Below are 16,591 nucleotides of genomic sequence, written 5' to 3' on the forward strand. Positions count from 1 at the left end.
TCAAGATTCTTTTTTTTAATCATAGCTTTAAGGCAGTCTGATTATTCTTGTGTTTTCTCTTGTTGATCTATTCTCCAGATCCATTGTTTTTCTTAGATGTTTCATATTCTCTTCTATTTTTTTCTCTTTCTTTGTATTTGGCTTTATTATTTCTTGATCTCATAACTTCACTGACTTCCATTTGTCCAATTCTAATTTTCAAGGAGTCATTTTCTTCCCTAAGATTCTGGATCTCCTTTTCTAATTGGTTGACTTTCTTTTCATAATCTCCTTGTCTTTCTTGGATTGTCATTTTTTTTAGTTTTTTTTTTTCTTCAGTCTCTCTCATTCGATTTTTAAAGACTTTTTTGAGTTCTTCTGTGAATTCATTTTGGGCAGGTGACCATTTGACATTACTCTTTGGGGTTAAAAGAGGGTTTCTTTGTTTCAGTATCCTCTTATGAAGATGAACCCAGGTTTTCTCTATTCCCATAGTAACTCTCTATGGTTGTATTCTTTCTCCTTTGTTCTTTATTTTTTTTAATTTGCAGCAGCTTACTTTTGTGCTTCTGGCCTTGGATCCTCCTTCAGTTCTCCCCTCTGGCCTGGAACCAAAACCAAGACCCACTGCTTCTGCACTCACCAGGCATGTGCTGGTTCCTTCTCTCCCCTTGCTGTGTCTCCACAGCACAAATGAGTCTAGCATTCTTTGCCAGCAAAGGTTCTCTTCATCTTCCTTGGCTCAGATGTCAACCCTCCTCACTGTCCTGGGGGTAAAAGTTCCTGTGGCTGGGGCTGAGGCGGCCTCTTGACCCAACTAACCCCAAGGTTTGCTGCTTGTTGTTTTAGTGGACCTAAACTGGAGGTATTTAATCTTCACAGGGACCAAACCTCGTCCTATGATTTTTCTTTATGTCTTCTCTGATTGTCCCAAAAGGATCACTGTTCTTCCCCTACTCATTTATTTTACTGCTATATGTTTGCCCTGAGGCACTAATTTTTCTTGATTTGGGGGGAAATCTGGAGAGCTTGGAACTTTCCGATATATTCTTTCATCTTCCCAGAATCCTCTCTTCAAGGAATTCTTTTAGTTGGTTCATTGGAAGATTCTTTGGCAAATATTCCAAAAACAGGGGGTGGTATGATATTGGATTTTGATATAAGAGTTGGTGAGAAAAAATGAAAGAAGAATGTAAAGTAGCCAGAAAATCATAAGAAGTGTTCATAGAAGACATAGAGACAAGGATAAAGTCAACCTTAAACAAAGGAAGAATAGGCAGCTGCCTGAAGAATATAATTTGAAGACTATCAGGACATTCTACTGACCTTCAAGCTGAAGGAAATGCCCGAAATCATGCAGGAAGTTATTTTGGGGAGTTAAGGCAAGTGTTCTAGGGAGGACTAATTAATTAATTGAAATATAGTTTTAAAGAACTATTGGCCCAGCACTATTCTAGGCTCTTAGGATACAAATACAAAAGAGACAATTCCTGCCCTCAAAGAAATATACCTTCTAATAGGAGAAGAGGGGAGTGGAGGGAAATCAAAGAAAAATGCTTTTGTTCTAGGGATGTACATGAATGCAAAATTAAGGCAGTTGGATGATCTGTTCTTTTCAGAAAAAAAGGGCACTATTGTTTTGCCTCATATACCCAGAGCAAGAGGTGAAGAGGATGGAGGAAGAAAACTGTATGTCACTGATACAAAAAAAAATTATAAGAGCCTGGACTGATAAGGCAGTTCTAACCAGGTGAAATGAAATAGAATCTTATATTTAACTTCAAAAAACCAATAGTACAAGAACAGAATGATAACAGCTAGTATTTATATAGAGCTTTAAGTTTCACAAAGTGCTTTACAAATATTATCTCCTTTGATTCTCACAGCACCCTGGGAGGTAGATGCTATGATTATCCCCCTTTTACAGATGAAGAAACAGAGGCAGACAAAGGTTAAATAACTTGTTCAAGGTCACACAGATAGTAAGGGTCTTAGGCTAGATTTAAACTAAGGTCTTCCTGACTTCAGGTGCAATGCTCTACCCTCTGCACCACCTAGCTGCCTCTAATAGAGGATATGTGCAATATATTAACAGATCATGTGAACAATATCTGAGGTTTTGGGGGTGGTGAAATATGAGATCTACAAACTCCATATAAATCAATAATGAGACAAGATGGCTCCAAAAGTTAATTCAATTATAGAAACATGCAGTAATAGAAACATTCTGTCCAGCTAGGGAAATTATGGTGTTGCTATACTCTGCATTGGAGTAAGATATTTAGTTCCAGTGCCAAATTTTAGGAAAAGCACTGAGAAATTGGAGAGAGTCTAAAAGAGAGTTGCTAGGATTTTAAACCTTTCTATTCAAAGATGTATTGAAGGAATGGAATTTATTCAGCACAGAGAATACATGGTTAGGGGAGGGGAAAGACCAAGAAAGAAGACAATTGTCTTTGAGGAGCTACCAAGTGGAAGATGGATGAAACTTGTTCCTTATTTTTCTCTGGCAACCATGTCACTATATCACTATCTGCCTTCATTAGAATATAAGCTTCATGGGGTCAAGAGTTTGTCTTATTTTTGAATTTATATGCCTGGCATTTCATGCAGTGCCTGACATATATTCATGCTTAACGAATACTTTTTAATTCATTCTATTTGTCCCTCCAAGAGCAGAAACAGAACAGTAAGTGCAATTTAGAGAGTAGTTAATTTAGAAGAAATGTGAGGGGAAAAAAACTTACAATCAGAGTTGGCCAAAAATGAAATGGGCTACCTTGGAAAGTAGCACATTTTTCATCACTGGGAGTCTTCAAACAGAGACTGGATTATCACAGTTTGGGGTATAGAGGAGGTTAGATTCTTGCTCTTATATAGACTGAACTAAGTGACCTATGAGACTCTATGTGTCACTTCCTCTGTCCTACCCTCCAATTTCCACTCTAACTCAAAGACTGGGTCCTCAGAAATTTACTGTTGCCTCAGCTTCAAGGGTATCCTGTAGGTCTGTACTCTTAAAACTATAATTCATGAGTCTGCACTGGGATGACTATTTTTAACAAGCAGCAACTAGACAAAATTACCTACAAGCAAAGACATTTACTAAGATTACATAGTAAGAACAGTACCTAGAAATTATTTCACCATTAAACCTGGGCATACTCTCTTCATAATGCATATTACAGAATATGAGAGTTGGAAAAAACCTCAATGGTCACCCACTCCAAAACATATACATAAGGAATTCATGATATACCCAAGAAGTTATCATCCAAATTCTCCTTGAAAATCTCCAAGGAAAAGGAACTCACCTTTTTAGACAGGCCATTTCACTTTTGGACATCTATAACTTAGATATTTTTCCCCTTATAATAAGCCTCAATTTTCCTCTCTCCCTCCCTCCATCATTGCTCCTGGTTTGAGACTCTGGAGCCAAACAGAACAAGTCTAATCACCTCCTCTTCATTAGACCCCTGAACCACTTGAAGGCAACTATTAACTTTCTTCTGTGTCTTCTTTATTGCTGAGTCACTGTCAGTGACACTTGAAAGATTATGGAAAGTGGGAAAGGTGTAAAATTGAAGAAGGGCAAATTTTGTCCCAATTTTCAAAAAAAGGGAGGAGAACAGAATCTGCAAAATATTGACCAACGATCTTGACTCCAAGTCCTGGAAAATTCTAGAAAGAATCATTCAAGAGATGGCTGGGTCATGTACAGAAATGGAAGTGATGATTACAAAGTTAGACCAGCTTCATCAGGAACAAACAATACCAAAAAAACTTAATTTCCTTTTTTGACAGGATTACTAAACTGGTAGATGAAGAAGATGCTGTGGACATAGATTTCACAAAAGTTTTTCATAAAGTATCTCACTATTTTGTGGTAGAAGATAGAAAGCTATGGAGTAGAGGATAATATGTGCAGTAAGAAATTGTTGGATGGCCTAACTCACAGAAGAGTTCAGTGTCAACATCAAGAAGATAGCTAGTGGAATACCATAGGGATCTGTGCTTGGTCCTTTAATATTTAATATTTTTTTAAAATAATTTGTATAAAGGTATAGATGGCATGCTGATCAAAGTTCCAAATGAGACAAAGTTGAAAGGGATAGTTAATACACTGCATGACAGAGTCAGGCTCAAAAAAATACCTTGACAGGCTACAGTATTAAGCTATATGTAATAAGGTTATTTAATGTGGATAAATGTAAAGTCTTGCATTTGGGTAAAAATAATCAACTCAACAAATATAAAATAGGGGATGCAGAGGTAGACAGCAGTAGTTGTTCTAAAAAGGATTTGGGGGTTTCAAGCTCAAAATGATTCAGGAATGAAATTCGGCAACCAAAACAAACAAACAATATTTTGTTGCATTAGGAGAATCCCTGCTTTCAGGATTAGGGAGATGATAATCCCACTGTATGCTGCTCTCATCAGGCCTCACCTGGAGTATTGGGTTTAGTTCTTGCCACCATAGTTTAAGAGTGTCTACAGAGAAGGATAATCAGTATGCCAAATAGTCTTCTTGAGTTCATGATATATGAGGATTGGTTGAAGGAACTAGGCCTGTTTATCCTCAAGAAAAGATGACTCAGTGTGTTTGTGGAGGGGGGGGATGATTTGATAGTCTTGTTCAAGTATCTCAAGGGCTTTCATTGAAGAAAGGATAAGATTTATTCTGTTTGGCACCAGAGAACAGAACCAGGAGCAATGAGTAGAAATTACAAAGAAGCATATTTAGGCTGGATGTTTGGATAATTAGGATTGTCCCAAAGTGAAATGGGTGGCTAAAGTTGGTGGCTTCCCTTCCTTGAAGGTCTTCAAGCAACAGCTAGTTGGGTATGTTACTGTAGGAATTCCTTTGGTATTTGGGTTGGACCTGAGGTATCCTCCAACTCTCAAACCCTGATATTATCAACATCAGTGGGATAAGCACAAACAGAGTATGTAGTAATGAGGCTCAAACTTAGGGAACATTCATGGCCAAGACAACTCATAACTCCAGTATTGCAAGACCTTAATATCTCATGTCTCTCAAGTTAGTCCTTATGCAGCTGTCTGTTGGGTACAATAACTCTTCTGAGTCTCAGAGAGACTATTTTATTCAAGGCAACTGGTAAAAACAGAGACCAAACAAGAACTTTTGCATTCTAGCATTTTGTGTATAACAGTTTGCTGTCCCACGGGCCAAATGAATACCCTATACCTACTTTGGTTCTCTCATAACTATGTGTGTTAATCAACCCCAATGGGCAATAAAAGGAGGAAGACAAATTTCAATCTGCAAAATGATTGCCTATAGATGTAATAAAGAAATAGTGATTTATCAGATCTTGCCAGTTTCCACAAAGATTAATCAAAACATCCTAGTAGCTCAACGGGAGAACATATTTATACAATAATAATACACTATGCCAAATAGCATTCTTAGAGAGGAAATGGAAATACTTTAGTCCTCACACACTTTTTAAAGGCATTTTTCAAGGTCATTCAATAATATTTTTGTAGGAGTGTAAGGTAATATGGCCATAGATCTAGAGCTTCTAGAGACACCTGAGGTCATTTAATTCAATTTCCTCACTTTACAGACAAGGACAGTGATGCACAAGGCAATACAAGTCATAAGGATCAGAGACTGTATTCGAACCCTGGTTCTTTGACTCCTGGTGCAAGGCTATTTCCATTGTACTATGTCGTCCCAACTGAGAAAATGGAATGTTAAGTCACTTACTGGGGGGGGGGGGGTTGCAGAGGAAAGAAGTTTTTCATTTAGATATGGTTACATTCTAGCGGCAGGTGAGTAGTTGCTATTAGCTCATTCAAGTTGGTAATATGGGCGAAGGATCATTTAGGAATAAAAGCTCTGCAAGGAATCATTATTATTATTACTGCCTTCAGAAGAGTTGGCAGACAAGGCATTGTAATTGGTAACATAGACTAAATGGCAAATTGAAAGCCTTAGTGTCATTCACAATATACTGGATTTACCTTAGCACCAAGACACTGGCAACTGTTTACAGTTCAGGTGACACAGCGGAAGCCACTTTAGGCATTCGGTGCAAAGACAAAAAAGTCTCGATGGAACCCCTACAGGAAAATAACTTGTCGAAATCTCAGCGGGAGCCCAGGTTTCAATTTATTAGAACTTGGTGTATTATATGCTTGAGTTGCCCTAGAACAAAACTCCATGCATGAATAAACAGATAAATGCAAAGCAGATAAACCTCATGTTTTAGTCACTTTCTCTCACAGGATCCTGATCTTTACTGCAGAGGGAAGGTGAGAAACTGGCTCATCAGCTTGACAGAGAGTATATGTACACTGTAGCTACTTGACTGGGCTGGGAGTTTGAAAGAAAATCTGTCCTTATGCCCAGCCCTCATTGATTTCTGGACTAGGCTGTCATGGCCACCTGGAAATTGCTTTGTAAATTATTGAAAGATTGGATAAGGCAGCTGAAATTTTCAGGTCAAGGCGGGGAAGGGGAAATAATAAGGGTCATTCCTACTGTCAGCACTATGGGTTTGACTATAACAAAAATCCAAGGGGAGCAAAGTATCCTGGGAACTTCCTTGAACCCGTGAACCCCTTTATTGTTGTATTCCTCTTCAGGGAAAAATTTGTTCCTCAGGTCCAGATTTTGTAGAATCGACCTCAGAAATGGGTCCCAGGAAGGCTGAATGCTGATGTAATTGGGAAGACTATGGGGACTACTTTGGGAGGCCTAGTTAACTGTTCTTGGTTGGACTGGAGTTGGGAATACCACTGAATCCCTGGCTCCTCATTCTAGCTATGACTGTCTTTGTCATCGTAATCTTTATCTTTAAAGATAATTAGCACAAGATAGAAAAGTTACCTAGACAGCAGTTTGTCTGGAAAATATATGGGGGTTTTTAAAGTGTGAAATTGCAGAGAATAGAGAGGCCTCAATAGCGGTAGCCTCAGTTTTTGTTTTAGTGAAGTATGAGGCAAAGGCCTCTGCAGAAGTAAAGTAAGGGTGGTGATGTAAGTGGTAAGAGAGGAGACAAGGGGAGAAAAGACGAAGGGAGAAGAGAGAAGGGAAGAGAAGAGAAAAGTAGAGGGAAGAAGAGGAGAGAAAAAAAGGAAATGAGAGAAGAGAGAATGGAAGGGGAGGAAAAAGAGGGGAGAAGGGAGGGAAAAGGAAGAGATTGAAAAGAAGATAAAAGCAACAACAGCTTCACAGACCCCAAGTTAAGAACCTCTGCTCTGTGGAATCAGTTAAGGCAGAAAATAGCACTAAAGAGTTAAGAAGAGAACTACCTATGAAAAAAGAACCAGATGATGAGAGAGAATTGCTCCTCATTTCTTGTCTTGCAGCAGAGCTACAAAGGAAAATGAAGGGGTAGGCCCAAGGATCCCAAGTGGTGAGAAAGGTCCAGCACATTCATTGTGCCTGGAGGAGCACTGCAAGGATGCCACAAGAAGAAAAAGACACCTGGGTGCTGTAGCACCACAGGTGTGAGTTGTCTTGGCTACCTGTGTTCCTTAAATAGGGGCCTCTCTACTACTGTGTGTGCCCATCCTTCCCACAGATGCTGGGTATAGTTGTGGAAGAATGTACCTAAAAGTGGGGAGAGGGAAATGTTTTGATACTCTTGTTCATATTATATCACTTCAGTAAATCTCTTTGATTTGCCCCTATTCTATCTCTGCATAAGTCTAAAAGGTAAACGCACTGGTGAGAACTTATGAGTTATATTTTTAAGAGTACAGACCTTGAGTCTGAGGGAGGTAGATTTTCAAGACCCACAATTCAAGTGCAAGTTAAGGTGAGAGGAGGAGATACTGTGCACAAAATAAGTGCATACTTTTTGCAAGTTCCTTTAGGCGTGTGTGTGTGCATGTGTGTGTTTGTGTGTAGGTATGTGTACAACTTGGGCAGCTGGGTGGCACAATGGAAAGAGTGTCAGACTTAGAGTCAGGAAGAGCTGAGTTCAAATCCTGATTCAGACAGATATTAGCTATATGACCTTGGGCAAACCATTTACCCCTCTCAACCTGAGTTTCGTCACCCGTAAAATGAAGATAATAATAGTACTTTCCTCTCAGGTAATGCTATAATACTCTCATTTTGCAGAGAAGGTGCCTCTCTGCTTTGGTACAGGAAGTTTCCTTCCCCAAGAGTTCCTTATACAAATGAAATCACAGGCCTAGTCCCTATCTTATCATTTCACAATAGGAATAAACTAGAAAATACAAAGACTTGTGATTTCCAGTGAGGAAACATCTTTTACCGAGTTAGATTTGGCACCTCTTCTGCAGTTTGCATTCTTAGTTTTCTCAGGCACAGAAAGACTAAGCGACTTCTCTAAAATGACACAATTGGGATTGAATGTAGGACTTTTTGACTCTGGGGCCACTATCCACTATCCACTCTATCCTCTATGATACGCTATCTCTCTTCAGTGTTTAACAATGTTTGTATAATGAATAAATAATAAACATCTGGCAAAATATCCAACTACGTAAATTCATCCCAAAGGTATTTAAGGCTGAAAATGGAAGGAAGATTCTAAACAGAAGAAAACTTGGTAATAATTGTAAGTATCATTATAACTAATAGTTTTCTTTTTAAGTATAGTGGAACCACAATCCTTAGTCTTGGATTAGGTAGGAATTTCCCTAAAAAACAAAGATGGACAAAGCAGCCAGACTGCCCCAAATGTATATAGAGTAGGTACAAGCATGAAGTAGTGCAATTTCAAGGATGTCATTGAACTAATATATACAAGCTATCTGAAGCAAGGCAACATACCAAAGGTATGGGTGTCTGTGTGGGGAGGAGAATGTCGACACTTACCAATATCTCAAAAAGGTAACTGGGAGAACATCGATAGCTGCCATCCCATGTGCCTACTCTCATATCTACATGAAATCTTTAGGAAAGTCACCTATACATGAATTGAGGTCATCATCACTGATTGTATTATTGGCAAACAAGTAGGCTTTTTCAAGTAATTATTCAGAAGTGGACACATCTTTACTATTTTTCAATTAACTGAAATTATAGAAAATATAATATTGTGCTTATTGTTGATCGGTAAAAAGCATTTGACAAAACATCATCTTGCAGGGTCTTACAAAAAGATACCTTCCATCCATCACAAAATCATTGGAGATTCCTTAGAAGATTGGTTGGTTGGTTGTTGTCCTTCATTCTCAAAGAGGACCAAAATGACATCACTATGCTAGAGTCAAGTTTCAGTGTGTCTGACTATGACTGATCAGACCAATATAAGCTCAGAATGCTCTACCAAAGGTTGGGCACAAATAGTCCATTTTAATATTTTGGGTGAATGCTCCAAATTTGTACATCCAGCATTTCCTTTGAGCTGTTTCAATTCCATTTTGCTTCTAGAGCACAGCACCTTCTCTGATGTGGGCACACCATGCTGAGTGGTCCTGTGCCAATGTTTCCAATGTCACAAAATCAATTCCTGAGTTCTTAGGAGAGACCTTGAGAGTGTCCATGTATTCCTTCTTCAGACCACCATGTGACTGCTTACCCTGTGTGAGTTCTCCATAAAATAGTCTTTTGGAAAGCATACATTTTGCATTTGAACAATGTAGCCAGCCCACTAGAGTTGCACTCTCTGAAGCAGAGTTTGAATGCTTGCAGTTTAGTTCGAGTAAAGACCTCAGTGTCTGGTACCTTATCCTGCCAGGTAATCTTCAGATCCTTCCTAAGACAATTCAAACAGAAGAGACTGCATTTTCTGTCATGGCCTTAATATACTGTCCAGATTTCACAGGCACAGAACAATGAGGTCAGCACAATGACTCTGTAGACTTTTAGTTTGGTAGTCAATTTGAAACCTCTCCTCTCCCATACTTTCCTTTGCAGATTCCCAAACACTGAGAAAGCTCTGGCAATGTGTGTGTCAACATCATTATCAATATGTACATTTCTGGAAAGTACACTACTGAGGTAAGTGAACTTTTCCATAGCATTCAAAACTTCTCCATTTGCTGTAACCTATGGTTCCACATATGGATGGTATGGTGGTGGCTGATGAAGCACCTGTGTTTTCTGGGTGTTAATTGTTAGGCCAAAATTAGCACAAGCAGCAGAGAACTGATCCACGCTTTGTTGCATCTCAGTCTCAGAGGCTGCATTGAGTGCACAATCATCCACAAACAAAAAATCACGCACCAACACTCCCTCCGCTTTGGTCTTGGCTTGTAGCCTTTTCAAGTTGAAGAATTTACCATTAGTGAAATAGCCGACCTTGATGCTATGTTCATCCTCATTGAAAGCATTTGACAACAAGGCTGAAAACATCATTCTAAAAAGCATGGGAGCAAGCACACAGACTTGTATCACTCCATTGGTGATTGGAAAAGCACAAGAGCATTGTCCATTATCTAGAACCCGGGCACACACGCTGTCATGAAATTTATATACAATGCTGATGAACTTCTCCAGGCAACCTTAAAAAATATAAGTAACCCTGTTCAACAACCTATGCTTTACGTCTCATATGAGACACTCTCCAAAGGAATTTAGTACTGATCCCAAATTTATCTAGCTTCTCAATGCCAACATTCTACCAATATTGTTATATATTGCAGAGAGACATGGAACAAAACAGCCTCAGTAGAATTAAAAATGATCACCCATGACACTGGGCAGGGGAGCAAAGCCAAGATAGCAGCTGGAAAACAGGGACTTACTTAAGCTCTCCCCCAAATCCCTCCAAATACCTGTAAAAATGGCTCTGAACAAATTCTAGACCTGCAGAACCCACAAAATAACAGAGAGAAGCAGGTCTCTAGCCAAGGACAGCCTGGATGGTCACTGGGAAGGGTCTATCACACCACAGGGGGAGTGGAGCACAGCCCATCATGGGATGTGCCAGGACAGACCCGGGCAGAGGAGATCCAGCAAGCAGGTGCTCAGGGCCAGGAATCACTGAGCTATAGCAGTTACCAGACTTCTCAAACCACAAACGCCAAAGACCACGGAGCAGGTCAGTGGGAAAACTGCTGGACCTGGGTGAGAAGTGTGAGGTTTAGCCCCAGCCCCAGAGGTGACAGAGGTGGTGCGGCAGCAGAAGTGGGCAGCTCCAGTGGCTGCTTCCAGAGCTCCAGCTGCGGCTGCTTCCAGAGTTCCTGGCCCACCTGTTGGGAGGAATCAAGCAGTGGATCAGAGCAGGAGTGCAGGGAGCACTTTGCTGGCACAGAGGCAGGGTTCTCTTGCTTTGCCCTGCTGGGATCTGGGTCACACTATTGGTTGGTAGTTCTTGGGGGAGAAGAAGCACTGGTGTGGCAGAGCTTGTGGTGGCTTAGAAGTGGCTCTGAAAACAGCAGTGCAAGGCCCCTAAAGCTTGGGATGAGGCACTCTCCAGTTTCAAGGCAGTTATAACCTGATCAAAAGCTCAAGGGTCAAGTACTTGGCTGGTAACATGAGCAGCAGGCAATGTAAAAGGACTCAAACTATAGAATCTTTTTTGGTGACAAAGAAGATCAAAACATATAGCCAGAAAAAAGTCAACAAACTCAAAAAGCCTACATCAAAAAGCCTCTAAGAAAAATATGAATTGGTCTCAGGCAATGAAAGAGCTCAAAATAGATTTGGAAAATCAAGTAAGAGAAGTAGAGGAAAAAATGGGAAGAGAAATGAGAGTGATGCAAGAAAATCATGAAAAACAAGTCAATGACTTGCTAAAGGAGATCCAAAAAAAATACTGAAGAAAATAACACCTTAAAATATAGAGTAACCCAAATTGCAAAAGAGCTCCAAAAAGCTAACGAGGAGAAGAATGTTTTAAAAGTAAGAATTAGACAAATGGAAAAGGAAGTCCAAATGACCATTGAAGAAAATACTACCTTAAAAATTAGAATGGAAGCTAGTGACTTTATGAGAAATCAAGAAATCATAAAACAGAACCAAAAGAATGAAAAAAAATGGAAGACAATGTGAAATATCTCATTGGAAAAACCACTGACCTGGAGAATAGATCCAGGAGAGATAATTTTAAAATTATTGAACTACCTGAAAGCCATGATCAAAAAAGAGCCTAGACACCATCTTTCAAGAAATTATCAAGGAGAACTGCCCTGATATTCTAGAACCAGAGAGTAAAATAGGAAATGAAAGAATCCACCGATCACCTCTTTTAAAAGATCCCAAAAAAAACTCCTAGGAATATTGTAGCCAAATTCCAGAATTTCCAGGTCAAGGAGAAAATATTGCAAACAGCCAGAAAGAAACAATTTGACTATTGTGGAAATACAATCAGGATAACACAAGATTTAGCAGCTTCTACATTAGGGGATCAAAGGCCTTGGAATATGATATTCCAGAGGTCAAAGGAGCTAGGATTAAAACCAAGAATCACCTACCCAGTAAAACTGAGTATAATACTTCAGGGGGAAAAAATTGACATTCAATAAAATAGAGGACTTTAAAGCATTCTTGATGAAAAGACCAAAGCTGAACAGATAATTTGACTTTCAAATACAAGAATTAACAGAAGCATGAAAAGGTAAAGAGAAAGGGAATGAATGAATCTTGCCCTCATCAGATTTGACTTAAGGAGGGAATAACATACACACTCAATAGGGTATCTTAACCTACAGGAAAGTAGGGGGGACAAGGATAAGAGAGGGAGGTGATAGAAGGGAGGGCAGATCAGAGGAGGAGGTAATCAAAAGCAAACATTTTTGAAAAGGGACAGGGTCAAGGGAGAAAATTGAATAACGGAGGATTGGAATAGGATGGAGGGAAATATAGTTAGTCTTTTACAACATGATTGTCATGGAAGTGTCTTGCATAAGGATACATGTGAGGCCTATGTTGAATTGCTTACCTTCTCAAGGAGGGTGGTTGGGGAGGGAAGAAGGGAGAGAATATGATACTCAAAGTTCTAAAAACAAATGCTCAAAAAATAGTTGTTTTTACATGCAACTGGGAAATAAAGGTATACAGGCAATGAGGTATAGAAATCTATTTTGTCCTACAAGAAAGTAAGGGGAAAGGGGACAGGGGGAAGTGGAGTGACAGAAGAGAGGTCAGACTGGGGAAAGGGGAAATCAGAATATATGACATCTTGGGGTGGGGGAGGATAGAAATGGGGCAAAAATTCGTAACTCAAAATCTCATGGAAATCAATGTTGAAAACTGAAAATATTAAATAATAAAAGAAAAAAATTAAAAAGAAAAAAATATCCTCTCTAATCTACAGTATTGTATCTGGAATACTGTAGAATAAGAATTAGTGTTCATAATGAAGAGTCTAAGGTATTTATATTATATACATATATATATTATAATTACATAATATATAATTATATATTACATACCTATTTTGAATGTACTTATGTGCATACATGCATATATGTACATATATACATGTATTCTGTATTATATGTATACTGGCATGGAAACTATGAAAAATATTTTATTAAAATTTCTCAAAAGAGTGGAAAGAAGAGGGTCAAATTCTGGTAAAATGAAATTTGGCTAAACAGAGCATTCTACTCACCTGAGATTTTGATGTAATCTATTTTTAAACCAAATGTCATCTATCAGTGAAAATTCATTTTATTCTTGTGCATTACATTTTGTATCAATAAAATGTTGCCTCTCTGGAAAAAAATGACCACCCAGAAGACAATGAAGAGCCACATGGTGTGTGTGAGCAGACTGCAACTTATGACCAAAGAGGAAATCTGCAAAAGAATAGGTTAAAGATGTGAGCAAGGAATTGTATGATAGGAAGAGAAGATGAATTGATGAGGACAAGGGATAATAATATTAATAGCTAGAATTTATATAGTACTTTAAGGTTTACAAAGTTTACATATATTATCTCATTTGATCGTTGCAACAACTCTGAGAGGTTGTTGCTGGTGTTCAGTCCTTTCAGTCTTGTCTGATTCTCTGTGACCCTATTTGGGGTTTTCTTGGCAAAGATGCTGGAATGGTTTGCCATTTCCTTCTCCAGATCATTTTACAGATGAGGAACTAAGGTAAACAGGGTCACTTGCCCACGGTCACACAGCTCTCTTAAGCTGGATTTAAACTCAAGAGGTTGAAAATTTCTGACTTCAGTCCCAGCACTCTATCCATTGCACCATCTTTCTGAATGCTCTGAGAGGTAGGTGCTATTACTGTCCCTGTTTTTACATATAAGGAAACTGAGGCAGACAGCATTTTAGTGCTTTGTTCAGGGCACACAACCAACAGGCATCTGGTTAATGATTTGAAGTCAATTCTCCCTGACTCCAAATCCACAACTTAATCCACTATAACATCAAGAGTACTCCACTGATACTCCGAGATGTCGGGAAAAATCAAGAGTGGTCTCTGACACATAGAGACTCCCCCATCCCTAGGCCTCAGGGCAAACTTAAGGGAGGATATGGGCAGAAGTCCCACAAAATGGACTGGAATAGATACGTGCTATCTGAATTACCAAAGGGAACATACAAATTCATGAGATCAGAGATACATTTGAATATTTGAAAAGGATTAGTGATACAGGACAGTCTCACAGGCCTAGAGCCACTCTCCTCATGATGCATTGTTTAGGTGCCTTGAGCTGTAGGAGATTGATTTGTTTCCAAGGACATTCCTGTTTTATTTGATATTAAAGGAAACCCATGCTTGATGTTGTAATAATGATAACAATTCATATTTATTTAATGCTTTAAGGTCTAGCAGCTGCTTTCCTTACAATACCCCTGGGGCACAAGTAAGGAACATATGAAGAAAATGAGCCTCAGAAAGGCCAAATAACTGGCCTGTTATCAGGCCCCATGGACGGTATCAAAATTTACCAACTCCAACTCTCTCTCCCAAACCCCACTGCATCCCTATATTAGTGTAAATCAGAGACAATGTAGTAATACATTAAAGTATAAATAGTACATGTTGTTGATGATGGCAAAAAGAGTGTGCATTATCTATGCTGGGGCATTTTGTGTAATTCTATAAGGCAGAAAAACTTCTCAAAGCTACTGAGTACATAGTGAAGAATTCCCTTGTGTAGCTTCCTCCAGGGTTTAACCATTCAGAGCTCAGCTTTGCAGGCTAGTATCAAAAAAGCTTTCAGGTACCTACACCTCCTGGCCCAGGGTCAGGCAAATCACACTGTAGGAGGGGGAAAAACCCAAACTTCTGCTAAAATGATGTATACAATTCTATGAAGGGGAAAACTGCTTCTATTGAATATTTCTTCAAACACCTTCCCTATTCCCTCGTCTTCTTGCCTCTTGGCTTTAGGGTAAATGACTTTCTTTTTCCTCTGCAGAACCAGAGGGATCTCTTCCTGTTCAGGGAATTGCAAATGATATGTTAATGGAGAAGGCTGCTACTGCTGTAATGTGCCCAAAATGTGGAGGCCATTTCTTCAGAGTAACCAGCCTTTTCAAATGACTGAGTCCAAGTTTGCAGAAACTTTAAAAAAAAATATTCTGAATTTAACAAACACAAGAAGAAAGGAAAGAAGAACATATGAATATATAACTTAGAATAGAAAAAAGGAGGATTATGTGTTAAAACACTGATCTCTATCAAGCACTTATTAAATGCCTACTGTTCACCAGGCACTGTGCTAAACACTGGAGATACAAAGGTAAAAAACACGCCTGCTCAAGGAGCTTACATTCTAATGGGGAAGGTAACATGCAAATTACTTTGTATATAATATATGTATAAATGTATAGTTATGGAGTAAAGGAGCATTAATCTCAGAGGGACAGCAGTGGGGGCAACCAAGAAAATTTCCTTGCAGAAAGTAAGATTTGACCTGAGTCTTAAAGGAAGTCAGGGAAGGCAGGAAGTATAGGTCAAGAGGGAGAGTGTGCCAGGCAGACGGAACAACCAGTGAAAGAGTTGGAGTCTTATGTTCAAGGAACAAAAAGAAGACCAGTGTCACTGGAAAACTTGTTATTTTTTTAAAGAATATGATAAAATCACCAGTTATTTTCAAAGCCTTCAGTTCTTTGAACAGTAATGATGAAAGATATTGCCATCCGCAGTGTGCATCTTTATATGTCTTTGTTAAAAAAGAAAAACCTGCTGCTTCATAAAACATCTAAAAGGTAATAAAAACAAATGGCCCTTAGTGTCTTCACACATTTTTTTACTAGATCTGTACATAAACAACCACCCTCCATGAAGGAACTCCTGCTATCACTATAGATCATTGCCTGCTCTTTAACTTAAGAGTCTTAGAAAGTTACCGAGATCACTGAGTGACTACTTGACTTTTGCAGGGTCATAGAGGCAATAAGGTAAGACTTGAACCCACAGCTTCCCAATTCCAAGGCTAAAGACACTACCAGATAGCACCAGCTTCTTTCCCTGACCCCTAACTTCCTCATAAGATTCCTATAATGCTCGCAGCCTCAAGGAAACTGGAACACCTGAGTCAGCAGTTGGTAAGTCACAGCCAAACTTCAGGTTGTGACCAGAATGCCAATGTCAATGGGCAGAAGGGCATTTAAAAATAATAATTACCCAGGAAGTCAGAGGCAGTTGCTATATTTGTTGGTTTTGCTTAAATGTCTTTCTGTGTTACAAAGGTAACTAAGAGGGATATCATGAAATGATTGAGGGGTGAGCACCAGTTTTGGGGGG

Source organism: Trichosurus vulpecula, chromosome 2 (genome assembly GCF_011100635.1).
Source record: "Trichosurus vulpecula isolate mTriVul1 chromosome 2, mTriVul1.pri, whole genome shotgun sequence".
Taxonomy (NCBI): domain Eukaryota; kingdom Metazoa; phylum Chordata; class Mammalia; order Diprotodontia; family Phalangeridae; genus Trichosurus; species Trichosurus vulpecula.